The sequence below is a fragment of the Falco cherrug genome, chromosome 8, assembly GCF_023634085.1.
Source record: "Falco cherrug isolate bFalChe1 chromosome 8, bFalChe1.pri, whole genome shotgun sequence".
Taxonomy (NCBI): domain Eukaryota; kingdom Metazoa; phylum Chordata; class Aves; order Falconiformes; family Falconidae; genus Falco; species Falco cherrug.
This window is the reverse complement of record NC_073704.1, coordinates 13,631,035-13,643,720: the sequence shown is the minus strand read 5'-3', so window position 1 is coordinate 13,643,720 and position 12,686 is coordinate 13,631,035. Positions and strand designations below refer to the sequence as shown.

Genomic DNA, 12,686 nt, shown 5'->3' with positions numbered 1-12,686 from the left:
TTTGTACAATGAAAATCATCACCTTTGGTGTCCCAAGGAGCTTAAGCTTGAAGCTTTATAATTTTAAGGGGCTACTATTCAATTTGTAGCAGGTTTGGGTGAAACCAGATGTTGGGGTCATCCAAGACTGGGAATCCAGCTCTGCAGTCCTTACCCAAAGAAGACTCTCCCTGGCTGCCCTAGCTGGCATTTTCTGATGGCCTACCTGTGCCTTCTACTCTCTAGATGTGAGAACATTTTCAAATAAATTAGTGGTTTGTTGTTTGTTTTTTTTAGTTTGGTATTGTGGCAAGCTAACCGTAGTGCAGGGAAACTGTATTATCCCAAAGGAAAAAAGTCACTTTCATCTTTCAGTACACACCTCATTGTGGAAAACAACTGAATAAAAAAAAAAAAAAAAAAGGGTTATTTTTTTCCCAGATCATTCTGTGCCCAATTTGCATCATGGCCTATGAACTCTTCTATTCTGGCACAATTGAGGAGGCAAGAGCTGTAAAATGGACTGGGAAGAAACAGCAAGAGGTAGAGGTGCAGGAACTTCTTAATCCATGTAATTGCCAAGCCAGTATATTATGTGAGCACCCCCTAAATTCTGTAGTTTGGTGGCCTCTTCAGATGTGTCTGATCACACTGCGAGACAGCAGAGAGATACAGAAACTGGTTTTAAGAGATTTTAAGCAAGCAAGAGTTGCAGAGGGTGACTGAACTGTAGATTTCAATCAGTAATCCCCAGGAACATGAAGGCCATTAGCTTTGGGGATTTCACCATAGTGTCACTGCAGAGGATTTATTCTGTTGAACACCAGCAATACATGCAGGTGGAGAAAACTTGGGTTTTACCCTTTACCCTGTCAGTGACCTAAAGCCAAGATAGCCAGGGATGGGACACAGGTGCTACTCTAACAGAAGTGTTGACACTGGCCTTACTTTAATTTAATAAAGGGGATCCTTTTCTGTGACAGATAGTTAAAAAGAAAAACCTCAGGGAAACCCAAGTAGCTGAGGGTCATTTTGAGTGCAGTCGTCTGCTCAAGTGCAGCAGAATAACCAGCTGTTGCTTCTGCCTGGCATTTTAGAGAAAGACTCTCTGGAGATGGAAGAACAAAGACTGTATACATACATATTTATGTAAGGGGGAGCAGAGAAGCCCCTGTCAAGGGAACAAGCCTCTTTTACCCCAGCAGAAGTTACTGCACTATGGTGTGTGACACAGCAGCCCATGGAAAAGCTGCTCAGCGTAAGTACTGCCAGTACTATTTGCTGTCTGCAGTAGGGTCCCCCAGCTCAGGCAGTCAGTGGGCTTCCCTCCATGGGGGCAGACTCAGTGCAAGGGAGAGGGTGGCTGTGGTGAAGTGTGTATGTGTTGTGAGTGGGTATATGTTTCCTTCTTCTCCTCTAAAATAAAATTCACACTATTAACTTCAGTATGAGCAGTCTTCCCAGCACCAGCAACATCCACTAGCTTTTTCTTCCCCCTCTCTCCCTGCCTCCCTTATTCACTGTTTTCCCTTCAGAGTCTATACCCCCATTAACAAAGGAATAAAAATTCATCACCGCAGCTGTCTCACTGCTGCTCACTGCTCCATGCTTAATATTCAAGCTGGGAAGCCGGTGATTTTAACTTAGAAACAGGAGAAGAATGACTTACACTGCAGGTTTGGTAAAGCTTCTCTGCCTGTGTTCCTCTCCTCCTGCTATGTGCCTGAAAACTGTCTCAGATTTCACAGTGGTAATTTCTGCTCCTAATAACAATTCCTGAAGGGCTCAGCTCCTGAAGTTGTTGCCAAGTCGTCAAACACCCATGGGAGATCTGGCTGAGATTTAGTCCAATGGGTGAAAGGGAGACAGGGGAAAATGATTATGGAAGTGACATCCTGAGTGTGAGAACTGGGGTAATTTTAATTTTCTTCCCATCAAATCATACTTTTCTTTCCTGTAGAGGCTGTCTCTGGCACTGTCTTGTTTTACTGAGGTTTTTGGTGCCCAAATGGCATTGAAACTGGGAACATAGGGCAGAAAATTTGCATCAAGACTCAACATCACACCTTGGTTCAGCCACATAAATACTATTACACTTATGTGGTGTTTTCTCTGCAGCAGATGAGTCCCAAGCTATACCAGTGGGCAGGAAGATGGTATTGCAGCTGTGTCCACCATGGGATCTGGATTGGATCCCTAGGTCAGCCACAGCTTAGTTACCTTCAAACAGGGATTACATTCCTGTGTGTCACAGGGCATTGAACATAAGCTCTTGTAATAATTTTTTGTTGCTAATGTAATGATTTTTTGTTAGAAACTCTGAGGAGGAGAAGCATTTAAGCTGTGACTTAAATATACTCAAGGAGTCCCTTAGACTGGGTAGAGGAGTACATGCTAGGATGTTACTAGCGTGGTGGTGTGAGCAAAGCTGTGTTTGCTCTGCAGGGCAAAAGGAACATGGCAGCCATGACACAGATCACAGGGATCCCACTCTGGAGTCACTTGGTCCGGAGCAAATGAAGCTGGGGCAGTGGGGGGTTGTATCTTCTAAAATAATGAAAAAAACTTAGGGGTGGGGGGGGATCAGTGAAGACCTACATTAGTATCTCCCACTGGTGCCCTGCAGCTTTTAATTAACCAGGTCCAATTATTCAGCCTATATCCATTTGAATAGTGGATAACACTGGAAGGAATTCACTTTCAATGGGATTTATGGCCCCCTTCCCTTAAGTCATTTTCAGATAAGAGATTATAAATGTTATGAAGTCTGCACAGATCAGTGTGATCCAAGCAGCAGTAGTTCATTGCTGTTAATGCTCTGATGTATTTATTCAGGGAACAAACTGGAAATCAGGAGGGGAGGAAACAAGTCTTTTAATTTGCAGGAAAACAATCATTTATAATTATTTTGCCTTTAATTCAAAGAACAAACACAGCTGTTGTTTGAGGCTCTTAATCTGATTACTGAAGTGCTAGCCTTTCAGTCCACAGTGAGCCAAGGGGACAGGCACTGCCCTGAGCCAACAGAGAGCAGTTCTCCTTTGGAAAGGAGACTCAGGTGAGGAAAGGGCTGGACTTGTTTCCAGGTTGTGATTTCATGTGCTTCAGCTTGTTTCAAATGTGCTACTTTCCACCTTCTATTTAATGTATTCCCTGCTTGGCTCACACACCCGAGGTGAACTGGGAATCAGTTGACTGTAAGTTTGTGTGGCTGGAGGACTATTTCTGATGTGCTGGGAAAGTTCCCAAAGTCTTTTCTCACCTTGTCTCCACCTTCTGCCTCCTCTGTCAACTGCCAAAACATCACACTTGCTAGTGACAGCAAAGGAGCCGAGGCAGTGTCCCATCTTACACAGTTGACAGCAGTGTCTGGAAGCTCCAGGCAGGCTCAGGACCCCATCATGTAGGACCTGTAAGAACCGCCCTGCTCATGGGAAACCTTACACTATTCAGAGACAAGGCACTCTGGAGCAAACACTGCTGTCCCACCTTGCCCCAAATCTCCTCTTGCATCCTGTCCTCCTTGCAGGGATGAGTGTAGGAACAGGAACTGAGGTACTGGGGCAGCACTTTCTGGCTCTAAGAAACACAAGAGCTACTGAAGAATCATTTAAAAACTGTGGCTGCTCTTCTGAAATGGGGTGGCATTATATTCCTTTTTATTCTCCTAATGGAAACATTAGTAGCTGATCAGTTCAAATGAACTTCAATGTATAATCTACTAATGTAGTTATATCCCATGGCAGCTGTCAGTTTGGAAAGGATGGAAATACCCTGGCTTTCATCCGTCTGTCTAGGGAAGTTCACTGGGATTCAGATATTTTCTACTATCCCCCATCCTCTGTAGCAGACAAAGCGGAACAAATGTCCTTGAGTGCTGGTGATAACTTGCAAGGAACAGAGGTGATGAGCAGAAAATAGCATGATGAAAAGAGACTATAGGGGACGAATAACAGCATATGTCCTATTTTGCTGCAGGGGCCTTCTATTTAAAGCAAACTCTAGGGTTTGGATGTAGTATTGTTCTACCTATGCAACTGTTTTTTTTCCCTCTGTGCTTAGTCTTCTACAGCAGAGATCTCTCAGATTTGAGTCTCTCTGTAATTAGAAAGAACAGCTTAAATCCTGACTTCAAACGAGAAGCCACCAATCTGCTGTGTAAACAGAGAGCTTGAGTGAGCTCCTGGGAGGGTTTTTAAAATGTGTTCTCCTAAACCCCTGGGGGGCAGGAGCCAGATAGTGGTGGGGATGAAGCTCCTCTTTGCTGCCAAGCAATCACACACACTGGGGACGTTAAGGGAGCGCAAGGAGGAAGCTGCCCAGTGCAGCTGCACAGCATGTAGGTACTTAGTTTAAGAGCATGGCTGTACCTTCTTCAATGCCAGATCTCTGCTCTCCTGCAGCCTCCCAAGGCTGCAATACACGCATCAGGAAGGGAGCCCAAATGATTTTCTGTCTAGGCAGTTGAACTGCATAGTGCATGGTGCTGGCCTCTGTCAGCTGCAGGGGAGGAGGAGGAGGTTTGGAAAATAACTGGTACAGCATCAACTCTGCTCGGACAAAGTTTCCTCATTACCATTTTTTGAGTAAATTCGAGCTGTCAAGTGACATCTCAGGTGTTTGAGATACATAGTGCTTCATACTGAACTGGCACTGGGCTCCTTCCAGCTGGGCCTGCCTTCCTGCAGAGCCACAGTCCGAGTGGGTTGAGCATGATGCATCTGGATCCTGAAACAGCTTCACAGCACAGACTGCAGGCTTTCCCCCAGCTGCTGCGAACAGAAGTAACACTGTGTGCTGTCTTTGTATGGATAGTGAGAACAGACTAAAGATGTAGGCTGAGGTGTTAAAGTCTACCAGACCTTTTGCAAGGATAAAGGAAATCTATGGAGGAAATCTACTGTTCCTCACTACCTGCCTTATCTGTGCTAATTGTTTTCAAGGGGATTTTAATGTTGCTATAAACAGGAATCTCTGGAATTCCCTGATAAGCACATACAGCTGACTTGCTCTGGAAATTGCCAGTACAGCAAGTATAGCGGAGGTGCCGCTTAGTTTACAAGAGCTCATGAAGACTTCATCAAGCCGAGAACAAAAGAGATCAATTCCTGCTGGCCCTAACTCTCAGCAAAGACCAAGAAAGCTCCTGACAGCATAAGAATTGATCAGGCAGTGTATAACTGTGTAAAGGCACATTTATCCCCACTTGTGCTGTCTTATTCTGGCTTAAATTGTTCATGAAGAGCCAGACTTAGCATTGCAAACCCATCTGTACAGACTTCTTTACTTACTTTTAAACATAGCCACTCTGAAAATACAGTAGAGAATACTGTAAAATTCTCTACTGTAAAGTAGAGAATAAAGAAAATACACTCTGAAAAAAAAGTAGACCTAGAGAAGTAAATTTTGCCTGCCTTAAGTCTTTGGTTGCAAAGCTGTCTGACACTGCCCCTAGTAACTGTGCAAGCGGTGACCAGGGATAAGTTCAGCCCTCATTGTCGGGGGAAGAGCCTGCAGGCACCCTGCCAGGGCTCTCAGCCCTGCCCTGCCATACCAGCAGGTTGCTGATTCTTCTGACTCCTCTGCCTGTCCAGCACTCTCAGAACCCATGTTCTTTGTTAAATCTGCACAGGCTGTTTTGCAACACGGACCCAAAGCTTTGGAGCTCGTGGGAACAGGATGGGGTGTTTCTTTAATATAGGAGGGAAGCAAATCTTTGGCTAGTGATAGAGGCTGGGAAGGACTCTCTTTTTGCTTCTCAGGGTCAGCATGGTAAGAAGCTGGCTAGATACTTGCCCCCTCTGTCTTCTTCCATTATTCTTTCATGCTGCAGCCAGCTCTCCATCTGGTTATTCTGTTATGTGGCTTGGAGGCTCTACCAAAGGCTCTACCAAACTTTTCTCTGCAGGCATGAATGCCAGTTCTCCAAAGAGCAAGCAAAAGACCCTCACAGCTTCCCATCCTTTGTGGAATGAATGGCAACAGAGGCAGTCAGCAGCACAATGAGACAAGTTTCCCACTTCCCTGAAGCCTCCTATTCATGGTAAGGACATGCAGGCCCAAATCAGTCTTCTTGTCTTGGTCTAAATCCTGACAACTCTTATGCAACATTTTGGGCAGCTGGCAAAAAGTCATGTGCGCTGTAGGAGCTACTTCTGGAAAGGCTTTGTAGGAGCTAGCCCTGCTCTGTGGGACTGGATGAAATCTGAAACGCAGAAAGCCTGTGATGAAGGCAGCCACAGGTTGCCAAGCAGTTCTCACAGACCTTGCTGTGGCACTCCTGGGCTCTGCCTGCATGCTGGTGTGGCCGCCACTGAAACCAGAAGTGGAGATGTGGAAAATCAGGCACAAGTTTGTTTGAACTACACATTTCCAGTCATTCTGGAAAGGAATTCTCATACCTAGACTGCTGACTGTCAGTATACCCTGTATAAACCATGTATACACAGTTAGAAATGAAATGCAATATCCTAGGGGTGGGATAAGTATCTAAAGGTGTACAACACTCAGTCATCTCATGGGCTGTGCAGGTGGAAATGCACAAGTGATACCAGAGAAGAAAGTTGTGACTGTTCTTTTGGAGAAAAATCCCCCAGAAACTGCAAAGATTAACAATACAAGCGATGAGATTTGACTTGCATTGAAGAAGTCTGGTTACCCTAAAGAAGACTTATGCCAAACAAAAGCTAAGTGTTTGGTGCAAATCAGCGTACTCTGTTTAGGTTATCTGGCCTACAATGATTTAGTGGAAGAAGGACCTGAGAAGCTTTTACGCTAAAAGAGATCCAGTGTGATAGCAGACAGCAAATTGAATATCATGTGTGACTACAGTGTATTACAGTAGCAAAACGAAGTAGCTAATGAGATTCTTTTCTGTGTGTGGAAAGGCATCAAATCACAGGTGAGGGAGGCACTGGTTCCTCACAATGCTTGATGAGATCCCAAGCAAAATATACTGCATTCAGTTCTGGGCTGTATCACAGCAAAAAGGTATAGATAAATGTGGGATGGTTCAGGGAGAGGCACCAAGATGTAAGGTAGGATTGGAGAGGCTGATTGGTGAGGAAAGAAAATAAATAAATAAATGCAACATAGATAACAAGGAGCCTGAGAAAACAAGATTACATGTGCCTGTGTGCTTGCTGGGTGTGAGTTCCACAAAGGAGGGGAATAATTTAAGTGGCTATAACAGGCTATAACCAGGAATAATGAGATAAAATTATAAAACAGGATTGACAGTCATTTCCCCCAGGGCGGGGTACCACACAGACAAGCCTCCTCTGGGGAGAGGGGGAGGGAAGTGCTTTTGCATGTCCTCCCCAGCTGGAGAACACATCCTTGGCCCGGATCCCTTCCATGGTAATGGGTCCAAGTAACTGCTGCACTAAGGTCTGGGGTTTCCCTGCTCTGTTTTTTACCTCTCTGTTGCGATAGATATTGATAGCCTTGCCCAGCGCACTTCCCTTCCTCCCCTTCTCCATGCTCCTCTTGGATCCTTAGCGTACAAGTTCAGGCTGTGCTGGGAAGGGTCTTGCTTCTGCTGATCTCTCTCCCTCTATTAAGAAGCATTGGTGCTGGGAAAGGGTAGCATTGGAGGGGAATGTGGGTAGGTGACTGCCATTAGCAGTCTGTTGGGAGAAAGTTGCCAGCAGTAGGGAAATAATGGTGTGTTGTGCATGTGATCCTTTGCCCTTTTGGCTGATGAAGGAGCCTCAATCAGCCCTGCCCCTCTGGGTAGGGGATGGGAGTGCACACTAGGCCCTCTGTTAATAGCTGGGAAGAAATTCAAGTAGTCAGCACCACCTCCAACACAGGCAGCCCCTCAGTCAGTGAAATAAGGCGAGAGTTTCTCAACTGTAATGAGCTTGTTTTTCCATGAGATTGCTGTAATAAGCTGTAATGAACAAAGAGCTGCAGGATACAGAGTGAGTGGGTGATAGAATGGCAGATGAAACTCCGTGTTGATAAACGTAGAAGTAATGTGGGGAAAAACAGTGATAAGTGGATGTGTATGTACGTTAGCTATTACCACCCAGAAGGGAGATCTGGAGCCATCCTGGGGAGGAAAACTGTGCAGCATCAGTCACACTGGAGGCGGGGGGAGGGAATGGTTGGGAAAGGAACTGGCAGCAAAACAGAAAACATCATTATACTGCTGCATAAATCCATGGTGCATATGTGTCTTGAAAGCTGCCTGCAGTCTTGGTCCCCCAGAGAGGATGTAGTGGAATGAGAAAAAGTGTGGCAGTACTGCCAGGAGTCCTGCAGTGTGACAGGGGGCTCTGGCTAGGAATGAGGGGCAGGGACAGAGCTGAGAGCAGCCACAGGATGAAATTTTAAAGAGTTGTGGGTCAGAAGTGACAAGCATAGAAGCGACAGGTATGAAATTACTCTCTTACGAAGGGAGAATAACCAGGCTCTTCAGCTTGGAAAGGTGACAGATGCAGGGGTTATGCTAGAGATCCATCAAGTCACAATGTGCATGGAGATGTAAGGAATGATCATTCACCATTTATCAGCGCATGGGAGCTAGGGGGCAGGAAACAAAGTTATTTGGCAAAAGTTTTAAAGGAAAGTAAAAAGAATTGCTTTTTCATCAATACACGGCCAAACCTGGAACTCATTGCCAGAGGATGCAAGTCAGTGACATGATTATAGATGTGTTCAAAGGGTTTGGAAAGCTCATGGAAGTAAAGTCTAAAAAGCGATGCTAAACTCAGAGATGCAGATGCAACCTCCAGTTCAGGAAGTTTCTATGCTCCAGACTGTAGGAAATTGGGAGAATCTCCACCCTGTTCTCCTGTGTTTTGCTCTAAGCCACCACATTGGCTACTGTCAGATAGAATGCAGAATAAGATGGACTTTAAGTCCAAGGCAGGTATGGCAGAGGCTGTGTTACAGGTCTAGCTGTGGCTAAATCAGTGCAGACTCCACATGCTCCAGGAAGCAAGGCCACACTTAGCAATTAATGTACTCATTCTTGTGACTGATGCTCTTTCATCACAGTTTTACTCCAGGGAAGCGTTCGCTGTTCAGGAGCATGAGAGATTAATTCCTAACAAAGAATTTTCCAACCATTTCCATTAGGGGAGCAGCCACAAGAAGACAGACCTTTGTTCTGCATCACTGACTGCTTTAGGTCATCCCCAGAGACAGACTTAAAGCAAAACCTCTTGAACCTTCTTGAACTTTAAGGAAACTCATTCCTGGATTTTCCATCTGGCTCAAAAGCTCTGCAACGGGCTGAGATTCAAATACCTCTGAACTGAGGGGAAGTCTGGAGCCAGATCCACAGCTGTAGCTCGAGGCCATCCTGAGCTTTTCATGTCAGGTTTCTTTGTGAGTGCCGGCTCCATTCTGCACAGGGCAGATGGGCCACAGGCCATGTGGCAGATAGAGCAAGAGGAATTCCTCTCACACACCACTCACACAGAAAATTTACCTCCAGGTAAACTACGTTAAGAAGGCTTCATTATATCGGACAGCTGTTTACTCTGCTGAAGAGTGTGAGGAGGCCTTTTCTGCTTTTCCAGGACTTTCATCTGCTGTCTCTTTCAGGAAGAGTAGGTGTAATAAGATTTAAAGCTCTGCCATGTAATTGTCATGAAGTTTATATCCCATGATTCCTGTTTGTGAGCAGAAATAAATTAAGCACCTGGGTAAGCCCTCTCTCTCTCCTCTTCTCCTGAGCACCCAGTGCGATGAGATGAGAAAACTGCCGAGAAACAACCACAATTAACGATGGGGTCACATTTAGTTCAGCACCATCGGCTGGTTAATTGGCTGATTCCATTACAGTTCTCCTTATCTGCGTGCCAACATAGCTTCTAACAAGCTGCTTGCTGGGTAATTAATCCTGTCTAGGGTTTAGATCCTGAAGCTGGGTCTGCTTTAAGGGACTATGCCATTACGAAGTGCTTCCTCTGCTAGCCAGGGCTGCTTCACTCAGAGCTCCTCCTTGCAGAGCCTGGCTGTGGGTCTGGCTGGCAGACAGGACACATGGAGACATTGCTTTCCTGGTGGTTTTCCTTGGTTTTGTGAAAATAATCCAGACCCTGTATTAGTTTTTCCTTGTGTTTGATGCTGCTTGACAGATCAGTAGTGAGGCAGTGCCTTGAGAAGTTAACTGTCCCCACTTCCTGCAAATGCAGATCATTTTAATGAACAAAACCATAACAAGATGTAATGATCTCTGCTAAAAAATGGAAATAAGTTTAGAAAGTAACCAAACAGAGATCTGATCAACACAAAGAGCAAGCAAGAGGAAAATTAAGATGGAGAATCATTTCCCAGCTGTACACTGGTTTGATGGTAAGAGCCAGGCTTGAGGGTTCATGCACAGGGAAGATCAGACACTAGCAGAGTCAGCAAACAAGCAGCTGTCAGGGTCTGCCACTTCTGTCGCTGTCGTGCCTCCTGCCACAGGCTACCCAGGTGAATTTTTGGGGCGAGGTGTACCCTTGTTCGTCCTGGTGAATGGACAAGACAGAAGTGCAGATTTTATCTGCTCTGATCTAAAAAGTCCTTTCAGGTTTCTCGTGTAAGCTGTAACTGAGGAAGCATTCACCTCAGCCTTCCCCAAGCTGTGATGTGCTGGGGTGTGTGCCAGCCCGCCAACAGTAGATATGTACAAGGTGATTAAGGTAAGAAAATTAAACTTGGAGGTGAATGATTGGACACATTCATTTGTGTAGTCTCTATCTACTTATTTCTCATGTAAATACTTCTAAAAATGAATGCATGGAAAGTAGGTCACTTTGGAATAACATCCTCGGAAGCAGGGATGTTGGAGATGCACATGGAGAAGGCATAACGCCAGGATTAGCAGGGACACAGCAGGGATGTAGGCAATTGGATGCTTTGAGCTGTGGGGAAAGGGGAGAGGTGCTTGTATTTTTACCATCCATTCTCATTCTACTCTCATTTTTGGAGGAGATTGGCTACCTCCAGCTTTTCTCATGGAAAACTTTCCTGTATCAGGTGGTCTCAGTCCTTGCTTTAACTTGTATCAGTCAGGTGTGAAAGTAGCCCAGCAGTTGTTAACGAAGTCACCCGAATGGTATTTACTTCTGAAAGCTGGAAGAGAAAGGACATGGTCTCAGAGAGAGCAAGGTCAAAATGAAATAAGACTTAATAGATGAATCGAGGTATTCCTCAGAGGCCATTTGCACCTTGGCCAGTGCAGGAACACCATGCTTTTCATGAGCTCAGAGACTTCTGCGTGAGTTCTCCCGGCTGAGATGGGTTTTGCTTCAGTTAATGGCCTGATAGACTTGAAGTGTGCAGGGCAGGTATGAGCTCTGAAGCAGACTTCAGAGCAGAAAGAAAAGACATCTACCTCCTAGCCAAACAGGGCACGAAAGGCTTTGTTGGCTGGGTTGCTTGGACCATCAGGAGATAGAGGGGACCTGACACAACTTCATAATTGTGAAGGTCTGTTGTGGTGTACATCCATGCACAAAAATCCTCGTTATCAATCATTTCATAAATCAAATTTGGACATTGGTGTGCAAACTTGTCTTCACCTATCAATTCAGGCAGGTGAAACAAACACACAAGAGGCATGTGATAAAAGAAAGACATTGCTGATGAGAAGGGACTGATTTAAAAATTGGTGCCCCTGGATGAGCTGGGTAAGGCTTTGTGGCTTGAAATTGAGCAACTTTGCTGAGGAGGGGAGATCAGCATGGTGAAGACAGATTTGCCGAAAGGACAGAAAGGGAGCTAGGGAGCAGGAAGGGGAAGGCACTGAACTGGGCGTGGGGTCAGCAGTTGAAGACCTGAAGAGGAAAGACAGATGGAAAGGAGAGGTGGAAGATGTGACATTTGTCATGAAGCAGAGGAAGGCAACTTTACCAGTGAGGTTTGTGTGAACTAGAAAGTGGGGAGAGATGAGATTATACGGCAGTAGTGAAAAGAGGAAGCGGACATGCCAGTTCAGTTCATTCTGCTCACAGTCAGTAGCTGAAGAATGCTTATTCCTTAAGAGCATAAGCCATCCTCAACTAAGAGAACAACAGGGTTATGAAGGAAAGAGGATGCCTTCAGGCACTTGTGGCCAAGAGAAGTAGTGCCTACTGCTCTATGTACTTTCCTCCTGTGGGGCTACTGGGAGGCAGGACAGTTGATCAAAGAGTTAGATAGTTTTTTCTCTTTGATTACTGGTGTCAGAAAGGAAAGGTGTTAGGAATTTCATAGCCCCTGCACTGCTAGAGTAGGTTATCATTTTGTTTCTGGTTCCTAACAAGCAGGACTGCTGGAACGTGGCGCGCTGTCTGCCCTTGAAATGTGTGCCCATTTGACAAATCTCCTTTTGGCCTGGAGAGCTGCTCCTCCGCTTTCCTGTCCTGCTGCAGTTTAGCTAACTAGCTCTTGGCATACCTGCTCCTTTTGGGGACAGAGAGCTCTGAACACCCCCAGCTCTCTGATGCGGCCCAACCTTGCAGCAAGGAGGGGCAGTTCCAGAAGAACTTTGCCAGGTTGCTGCTACCTTCCTCTTTTGCTGGCTAACAGTGCCCGCACACTGATTTTCACCAGCATTAGTGCATTAGGGTGGTTCTTGCATTTCTGGCTGTACAGCTATGACACTTTGCAGTTTCAGTTATGGCTGCATTGGGGATATTCCCATTTCATACAACTTTGGAGCTCAGAATTTGTCAGGGTTGAACAGTTTTGAAGCAAATTATCTGAGGAAGGCAAGAGGCACT

General features: G+C 45.5%; 1 long non-coding RNA gene across 1 annotated transcript in view; it reads left to right on the top strand.

Annotated features, from left to right (window-relative positions):
- Positions 1-12,686, top strand: part of LOC129736640 (uncharacterized) — a 59,729-nt gene that overhangs the window by 11,260 nt on the left and 35,783 nt on the right. Inside the window, exon 2 of the long non-coding RNA XR_008733540.1 lies at positions 5,888-6,022. This is a non-coding gene — a long non-coding RNA (uncharacterized LOC129736640). The remainder of the gene's footprint in view (positions 1-5,887; positions 6,023-12,686) is intronic.